Below are 9,751 nucleotides of genomic sequence, written 5' to 3'. Positions count from 1 at the left end.
AAATGGTAGTTCTACTTGTATCTCTTTAAGGTATCTCCATATTGCTTTCCACAGAGGTTGCACTAGTTTGCAGTCCCACCAGCAGTGTATGAGTGCTTCTCAGATCACAGTGCAATAAAAATAGAAATCAACCCCTGTATTTCTTAAGTAATGAGTTGAAAGTCAAAATTACTCCTTGACCTACAGGCTGCTGAATGGATGCTATCTTAGCAGTCATGAAAATAGCATTAATCTCTTTGTACTTCTCCATCAGAGCTCTTGGGTAACTAGTGGCATTATCAATAAATACTAATATTTTGAAAGGAATCATTTTTTTTTTTTCTGGGTAGTAAGAGTCTGAACAGTGGGCTTAAAACATTCAGTAAATCATGCTGTAAAAAGATGTGCTATCGTCCAGGCTTTGTTCTTCCATTTATAGAGCTCAGGCAAGAGTAGATTTGGCATAATTCTTAAAGGCCTTAGGATTTTCAAAATGGTTAATGAATATTTGCTTTCACTTCAAGTCACCAGCTGCATTAGCCCCTAACAGGAGAGTCAGCTTATCTTTTGAAGCTTTGAAGGGATGCCAGGCATTGACTTCTCCTCTCTAGCTATGAAAGTCCTGGATGGCATCTTCTTTCAATAGAAGGCTGTTTCATTTACATTGGAAACCTATTGTTTAGTGTAGCCATCTTCGTCAATGGTCTTAGCTAGATCTTTTGGCTAACTTGCTGCAGCTTCTCCATCAGCACTTGCTGCTTCACCTTGTACTTTTGTTATGGAGACAGCTTCTTTGCTTACATCTCATGAACCCATTTCTGCTAGCTTCCAGTTTTTCCTGCAATTTTATCACCTCTCAGCTTTCATAGAATTGAAGAGAGTTAGGGCCTTGCTCTGGATTAGGCTTTGGCTTAAGGGAACGTTGTGGCTGGTTTGATCATCTATCCAGACCACTGTAATCTTCTCCATTTCAGCAATAAGATTGTTTTGCTTTCTTATCGTTAGTGTGTTCACTGGAGCAGCACTTTTAATTTCCTTCAAGAACTTTCTCTTTACATTTACAACTTGGCTAAATGTTTGGTGCAAGAGGCCTAACTTTTGACATATCTCGGCTTAAATACTAAGCTTAAACATCTCTAGTTTTGATTTAAAGTAAAAGGTGTGTGACTCTTACTCTCACTTGAACACTTAGAGGCCATTATAGAGTTATTAATTGGCCTACTTTCAATATTGTTGTGTCTCAGGGAATAGGGAGGACTAGGGAGGACTGAGTGGGGAGAGAGAGAGACAGAGTGAGTAATCGGTGATTGTTGGAGCAGTCAGAACACACGCAACATTTAAATTCACCATCTTATATGGGCACGATCTGTGGCACCCCAAAACAGTTATAATAGTAACATTAAAGATCACTGATCACAGACCACCATAACATATATAATCATAATGAAAAAGTTTTAAATATTGTGAGAATTACCAAAATGTGACACAGAGACACAAAGTGAGCACATATTGTTGGAAAAACTTGTTCAACTCAGGATTGTCACAAACCTTCAATTTATAAAAAACACAGTATCTGCAAAGCACAATAAAGTAAAGCATGAAACAATGTACGCCCAAACATTTATTTATACATGCACTTTATTTTGCCACCAGACTCTAATAATTTTGAAGGTGAGCTCCGTATCTTATTCATAATCTCATATTCCACAGTGCTCAAAAAACGCCTCCTTGTACATGGTCCCTTAATATGTATTGAATAGTTGTACTGATTTTCCTGTCTTGTATAAGTGCTCTCTTTCTGCCAGTTTTAGAAGTCTGCACTCATAATTCTCAGATATATTTCTACTATCTATGCATTTTGAACATCATTTACTTTCTAAAAATGTATTTTTTATTTGCAAAGCAAATCTAATTATAATAATAAACATTAATATTATTATTAACTTCCTTATGAATTCTATAAGGTTTTCTTGCTACTAATCAATGTTATGTGAAAGAAGCAGGAGGAGCCAGAACAATAAATCAACAGATGGTGAAGAAATAATCAGAGGAGGGGGTTAGAAGGTGGATTGTACTCTGTGAGACGAGGAAAAAGACAATAAAAGAAGTCCACCATTGTCAGCTCTAGCGCTGTCTTGGAAAGCCTCTCTAAACTTATACTTTTAATTCTTAAGCTTGAGAGTGAGTGATTGCTTTTTCCTTCCCAATGGGAGACAGCCCAAGCTCTGTGACAAAGCAAGAAGGGATCTGGTCTTCTTCCCCTGTCCCTATAGTCCCTAAGTGACCTGCTACCCCGTTTTGAGCAGCCCACCTTCCCCTCTCCCTGATTATGGATAAAGCCTGCTCTGTATGGAACAAGACATCCTGCTTCAAAATTCCACAGATATTCATACTAGAAGGAGCTGGCAGAGAACTGAAGGCTCGAGAGAGAAGGTCACTCAGCCAAAATGAAATGTATGTCCTCCTTGAGAGTAAATGTTATAGATTCATTAACTTACTTTGAAAAATTAACTAAGAAAAGCATACATTGATTTACAACCAATATTCTATTAATAATGACCTCAGTTTAAATTCTGAACAGCATCAGTATTCTATCAAGCAACCTCAGCCTTTTGAATCCCTTGGTGACCTCCTGTAGCTCCCTAATTATGTAGACAATTGAAGCTTGGCTCTAGTTCAACATCTCAGCCCTGACTCTGTGCACTGGCAATGAAAGAATGCACTTACATTGGTCAGGAAACAGCAAGAAGCATCTGGACTTGGCCATACACTAAATAGCCAAATCCCACAAGTCACAGCAAAGAAAGGACCACAATCAATCAAAGGCAATTAAGTAACACATGCAAACTAAATGTCTCTGTACTACATCTCTCTAACTTACAAGACTTTGTAAGTTAGATTTGGATGGGCAGAAAGTGTCATAGGTAAGAGCCTGGGTGTCTGACTCAGACAGACTGAGTTTGAAGCCTGACTGTCAATGACTTTTAATAAGCAACTTGATCTCTTTATGTCTTAGTTTTCTCATGTGTAAAACAGCAATAATATTAGTACTTAACTCATAGAAATACTGTACATATTACATTAGATAAAACATGTAAAATGCCTAGCATGCTGTAAGCACTTGATAAACACCTGCTGTGATGATGAATATTATTCCTCTTGATGCTACTACTTAGTCTCTAGGACATTTTTCTAGCATAAAAAATGAGAGGCAGATCAAAATATGGGACATATGACCTAAGGTTATATTAATTTGATCAACTCACACATCCATTCTTTGTGTTTATTCACATTATTAAGTCTTCAAAGAATGAAATGTTATTGGTCTCTAGTATCACTTCTTGATTGTAAGAATATTATGCTGGGCATGGTAGTGGAAAGGACTACTGTGAAAAAAAATTTTAAAGTTGCTTAAAAATGACACTAATGGAAAACAACAATTTAAAAAAGCTAAGTGAGGTAAAAGTTGCTTTTCATTGTGCTCCTTCCTTCCTAGAATTCTCTTCAATTTGGAAATTATAAATCCCTTATGCAGTGACTTTCAGAGCCCTGAAGATTTTCTTTTTTAAAACTCTATTAGTCTAGGGAGTAAAGGGGTACAGTAAAATTTGAGTTAATTAATGTTGTCAAAGTGTTCATTCTCTAAAGGCAAAAGTAATTGGTGCATTTCTGTAAATCTAGTAACATGGCTCTGGGAAGTAAACTTTCTTTCTTTTGAAGATTAGAGATTAGCTTCTCAATAAATTTACTTGGTGAAACCAAGAGAATGAGAGATCAAGTACTATACAATTGATATTCACCAATGCTTACGTGGATGCTGGGGCCACCACTGTTACGGTCTTTCCAGGTTAAATCCTGTTAGTAAATCCCATTGCAACAAAAACATCTGAATAGCCAAAAGTGTTCATAGCCAGGTGAAGGTTCTGTTACTGCAACATCACTACAAAGTACTTATAGTCTAATCGCAGCAATAAAGGAATAAGCTCTCCTTTGGAGTTTGTGGTAATGCAATTTGAGCTATATCTAGCTGCATAATTTATTAATAAAAAGAAAACAGTGGAAAAGGCAACAATAAAAGAGTCAAATAAGAGATGGAAGCTATCATTTCTTTGCCAGCAACAAAAGAAGTGGCTACCTTTATTTAAAAGTGTTCAATGGCCCAGCTGCTTAATCAATGCCATTCAGGTACAAATTCTGCAAATATGAGTAAAAGGTTTTGATAATGTAACACTGTAAGTCACTGAAATCACAATGATGTTAGAAGAATATGCTGTTGGCTATAGCTAAACAATTTAAGAAATCAATTGTCTTGAGCAAGCATTTTTCAAGACATGTATAATACAGCTTCAGGCCAACACACTTCTAAAATCAAGAGTATTCATCAAGAGAATAAAATATAGATTAAAATAGGAGACAGGGGAGCAAGTTAGCAACATGAAAACATTATGCAATCTACTTGACAAATTGCTGTAGTCAACCTACACTAGTAGTAATTTAGAAGAGAGGCAGAGGAAAAGAAAGTCCAACTGAGATGCTAGAGTTGACTATATTTGCTATGATAATACGAAGCATCTTTTGACATCCAACAGGTATATTCACATCATCAAATGTGGCACCATCTCAAGTTGTTTCTCACTGTTTGGCATCTTGCCTGCACCTTTTCAATCCTTAGCTGGTGGCCAAAACAGGTGGCAAGGGGGGATGGGAATGTCACTAGACAGTCCGTAGTTCTTAATTAACAAAGCCCACTGAGGATATTCAGTCTCTCTTTGCCATGTCAATTAAAAATATCAAAACGAGTTCAGTATGCAAAGTAAAAATGCTGTTTTGGCTTGAGCTATTTTACTGAAATACCGGGTGTACTTTTTTGGCAAAGAAATCCTGGTGTGTATTTTATTTGTTTGTTTAGTGCAACATATTCATAATTAAAGGACAATGTATCCTTATCAATTCACTTTCATGAGATAACCATTCTGAACAAGAGTTAGAATTAATAATATACTCTAAACCCTTGCTATTTAAAGTGTGTTTGCAGATTAACATATTAGCATCTCCTGGGAGCATATAAGAAATGCAGAATCTCCAGCTCAACCTCCTCTCAGACCTAGTTAATCAGCATTTTATAAGATTCTCCTTGTATTGATGCCGATGGATATTAATTTGAGAAGCCATGCTCTAATGTCAATAAGACTTTTTCCTGGTCTTAATTTGTGTAAGAATTGTCTGAACTCATCAGTTTAATTGTTTAAGATATTTAGAGTTGTTTCTCAGTGTTTAGAAATGTATTAGAGTCTTGGTGTGAAATTTATTTTTCTGATTTTTACTTAAACTATAGTTTGAATCACTTGCCTATCAAACTAGTTTAAGTATATCTTAATATAATTTCTTCCTCCCTCCCTTCCTCCCTCCCTTTCTTTCATTCTTTCTCTTTCCTAATCCTCTTCCTCTTCCTCCTCCTCTTGCTTTTTAAGAGTGCAGAGTTGGATTTCATTTTTTCCTTACACTTACAAGGTGCCTGTGCGGGTAGCTGTGCTGGGGCTGCTTTGCTTAGTGTCTGGGGGGTTAGAGGTTATGTTAGAGATGGCTTTGTGTGCCTCAACCAGACTCACCTGGATAGATGTCTTAAAATTTTTAATAGTTTACTGAGATAAAGTAACACAGAACAAAGAAATTTCATTTGTGTACCGATGAATACTTGAAAGAAAATACACATTTTTTCCCTTTTGTCCAGAAATTAACATTTCAAAAATAATATTAGGGTTCAAAGAAGTACTTTTCTTTGTAAACTCTAAGTTATTTCTAGACCTTTTACCCTCCTATGATTTCTTAACTGTTAAGCTAAAAATAAATTCTTTTAGTTGAAATACTAATATTTTTAAATTCTTAAAGTTATATAAGAATAAAGGATTCAAAAGTTTGCAGTTAAATGTCTCCCTACCTGTACCTTAATTACTGCTTTTCTTATTGATGTTTTGGCTATTTTTCAATGATGTTTTATACATTGAATGTTATTTTATACATTGAATGTATGTCTATCTCTATATACATTCTTAACACAAAGATAGTATAACACATATACTGCACTTTATTTTGCTTCTTATTATATATGATATGTCTTGGAGAAATGCTGATCTTTTTAATGACTACATAATATTTCATTGCATATCCATACCATAATTTACTTGACCTGACAAATACCCTATTGGATGTTCAGATTGTTTCAGTATTTTACTCTTATTAACAATGACCCAATAAATGTCCTAATGAATATTTCTATTTGCGAATGTGCGACTGATTGGATTGCCATATGCGGAAGAATGAAACTGGACCCTCATCTCTCACTATATACAAAAATCAACTCAAGATGAATCAAAGATTTAAATTTAATACCTGAAACTGTGAAAATACTAGAAGTAAAGCTGGGGAAAACTCTCTTGGGCATTGGTGTAGTTAAAGAATTCATGATAAAAACCTCACAAGCACAAGCAACAAAAACATGGATGGACAGGACTTAATTAAACTAAAATGTTTCTGCATGTCAAAAGAAATAATCAACAGAGTGGAATAGAGAACCTGAAGAATGGGGGAAAATATTTACAAACTACGCATCCAACAGGGGACTGATGTCCAAAATTTACAAGAAACAACTCAATAACAACAAAAAAAACCCTACAAATAAGCCCATTAAAAAGTGTGCAAAGGACATAAACAGACATTTTTCAAAAGGAGACATGCAAAAGGCCACAAGCATATGAGTAAATGCTCATCATCACTAATCATAAGGGAAATGAGAATTAAAACCACATTGAGATATCATTTCACACCAGTTAGAATAGATATTATTAAAAAGTCAAAAAATAACAGATGTTGGCGAGGATGCAGAGAAAAGGGAAAGCTTATACACTGTTAGTGGGAATGTAAATTAGTGCAACTTCTATCAAAAACAGTGTGGAGATTTCTCAAAGAACTAACAATAGAATTACCATTTGATCCAACAATCCCATTACTGGGTATCTACTCAAAGGAAAAGAAATCATTATATCAAAAGATACCTGTACTCATATATTTATCATAGCAATATTCACAATATAAAGATATGGAATCAACCTAACTGTCCATCACTGGTTGATTGGATAAAGAAAATATGTACATGCACACACACATACACAGTGGAGTAGAATTCAGCCATAAAAAGAATGAAATCATGTCTTTTACAGCAAGTTGGACGGAACTGGAGGCCATTATCTTAAGTGAAACAACTCAGAAACAGAAAGTCAAATTCCACATGTTTTCACTTATAAGTGGGAGCTAAATAATATGCACACATGAACATGGAGTGTGGTATAACAAACACTGGAGACTCAGAAGGGGGAGGTTGAGGGATGAGAAATACTTAATGGTTACAATATACACTTCAGAGATTCTACCTTCTGTTTCTGCATTCTCCTTGGGACCTGACATTGGTGGGGGACTTACTGCAAGTCTGTTGTTCATAAAGGTGGCCATAATGTTTACAGCAAACTGCCTCAGCATGGTTTACACTTGACTTGGTTTGGTAGAATAAATCTTCACTAATTCTTTGTTAAATAGAATTCATTTAATTAATGGGTGTCAGTCAGTAGCTGATAAGGCAGCAAGTGTTGGAAACAAAACTAGTAAGTGCTAGTAAAGAACTTGGGGAAAAGGATATTGTAATGTTACTAAAAACTCTATCTTAAGCAAATATTTAAAATTGGAGCATTTGATTAGGACTGAAATAGAAATGTGAGGAAATATTACCAGACAATCATTATTTTCACAAATTTCCCCTTTTAAAAACCATTTGCAAATACTTTCTAAAGATATATGCTGACTCTTAATTACATTCTTTTCCTCTGACTTAAAAAAATTATGCTTTACTTCTAGAAGATGTGTGTCTCCACCTGGGTGTAGAATTCTAAAAGTCCTCTTTTAATCCATCACTACTTATGTGTTTACATGCATGTGTGTATACACACATACAGATAAAAGCTATGTATTTTCCATGTATTGTCCTTCCTTCCTGTCTTTTATCAGAGTAAGTGAGCTCTTTTAAATTGGAAAATGGAGATGGGTTCCATTATAGAAAAATAAGAAAAAAATAATTTCTTTTTCTCAGACCCTGTTCTCATCAACCCTGTTTGTACATTAAAATCATCTCAGGAAAAATTTAAAAATACTGCTGTGTGAGCTTCATCTCAAACTAATTGAACCATAACCTCTGAAGATGAGGCCTAAGAACTAGTATTTTTTTAATATCACAATTTCTGTTTAATTGTCGTTTTTAATGGACATTATACTTCTCTGCTGATAGAGGTCTGATTTCTGTAGCTCTGTCTTTCAGAACTTACTGAAACAAAGTTCATTTTGCCTCATTAGTAGATTTTTAAAGTCTACACACTTTCTCAGGCATTTATTTTAGACATTATACTTATTATTATTTGGAAGGGGGAGCATGATGGTAAGCAAATGTTCCTTGAAATGATATTCAAAATCCTTTTGTGGTTATATTAATTTGCAATGAGATAGAAGTCTAGAATTCTGAAAGTTACCAATATAAAGGAAAAGATGTAGATTACATACTTTCTGTCTTGTTTAAAGTAACTGGTTCACTCATTCTGTATACCTACTTGCATTGTCAAGGTCAAATTTGAAAATAAATATAATCTCTCAAGGTACTTGTTAATTTCCATGCACTCATGCATTCTCTTGTGTTTTCCAATGAATAATCACACTTCTCTACAACTGCATTTAGAATTTAGGGAGATAAGAATGATAAATTATACAGCAATGAAGTAGCCAGAAGAAAAACTAGGTTTAAAAGTTTTATATTGTATTTTTTAAAAAAGTTAATAATAAACTACCATTGGAGGGAATATGGAAGTGTGAAAATGTAATAAACTAGAGTAAGATAGATCTGGGTTTGAATCTCACATTTATCACTCATATCCACAACCATTGCATTGGCAAGTCTGAATCTGACCTCCCCTCACCATTTCCACAGGGAAAGCTTTAGTCCAAGGTAACATCATCGAACATCTGGACCCTTGCAATAGTCCCCTGCCCTCTCCCACCACTCTCTCTTCACGTTTTGTCCTTCATGAAAGTTCTCCTTGCAATATCCAAAGAAGTTGTTTTAAAGCCTGTATCTGATCGCTTAAAACCCTCCACTCACTTCCCATTATAATTTGAACAAACTCCGCATTCCTTGTCGAATCCTGTTCTCCTTGTTGTGTACACTTCAGTCACGTGACTGTCCCTGGAATAGGCAAAGTTCATTCTCATCTTAGGATCTTTGTACAGAAAATTCCAGATTAAGACAGAGATGAAAACAAAGGGCTTTCATGCCCTCATCAAGTAATGGCATATTTAATATTTCATAAATCTGTTCCTTATCTGTGAAGCTTATCTTTTTCCTTTCATAAGATCATGGGAAAGTCTTTAGAAGTAATCAGAAGTTATCCTGACTATGCAAGGTGAGAGAGTGGTGCTATTAATTCTAGCCATTGAAAGATTATTAAATTAAATTATTACTAATAAAAGATGAGATCATTGAATTCCTTATTGGAACCAAGATTATATTCATTATTGATCATATACAATATACCAGGCACTGTATTGAATACTACAGAAAATAAAAGAAAAAGTGTATATAAAGCAGGTTTTTCTTATCATCTGCTTATCATATGGAAGAGAGAATAAGAACAGCACAATAATAATGCTCCTACTGAGCAGAATATGTATCATAAAATAT

This window comes from Propithecus coquereli, unplaced genomic scaffold (genome assembly GCF_000956105.1).
Source record: "Propithecus coquereli isolate 6110/MARCELLA unplaced genomic scaffold, Pcoq_1.0 Scaffold24, whole genome shotgun sequence".
NCBI lineage: Eukaryota > Metazoa > Chordata > Mammalia > Primates > Indriidae > Propithecus > Propithecus coquereli.
Note: the sequence above shows the minus strand (reverse complement) of the source record.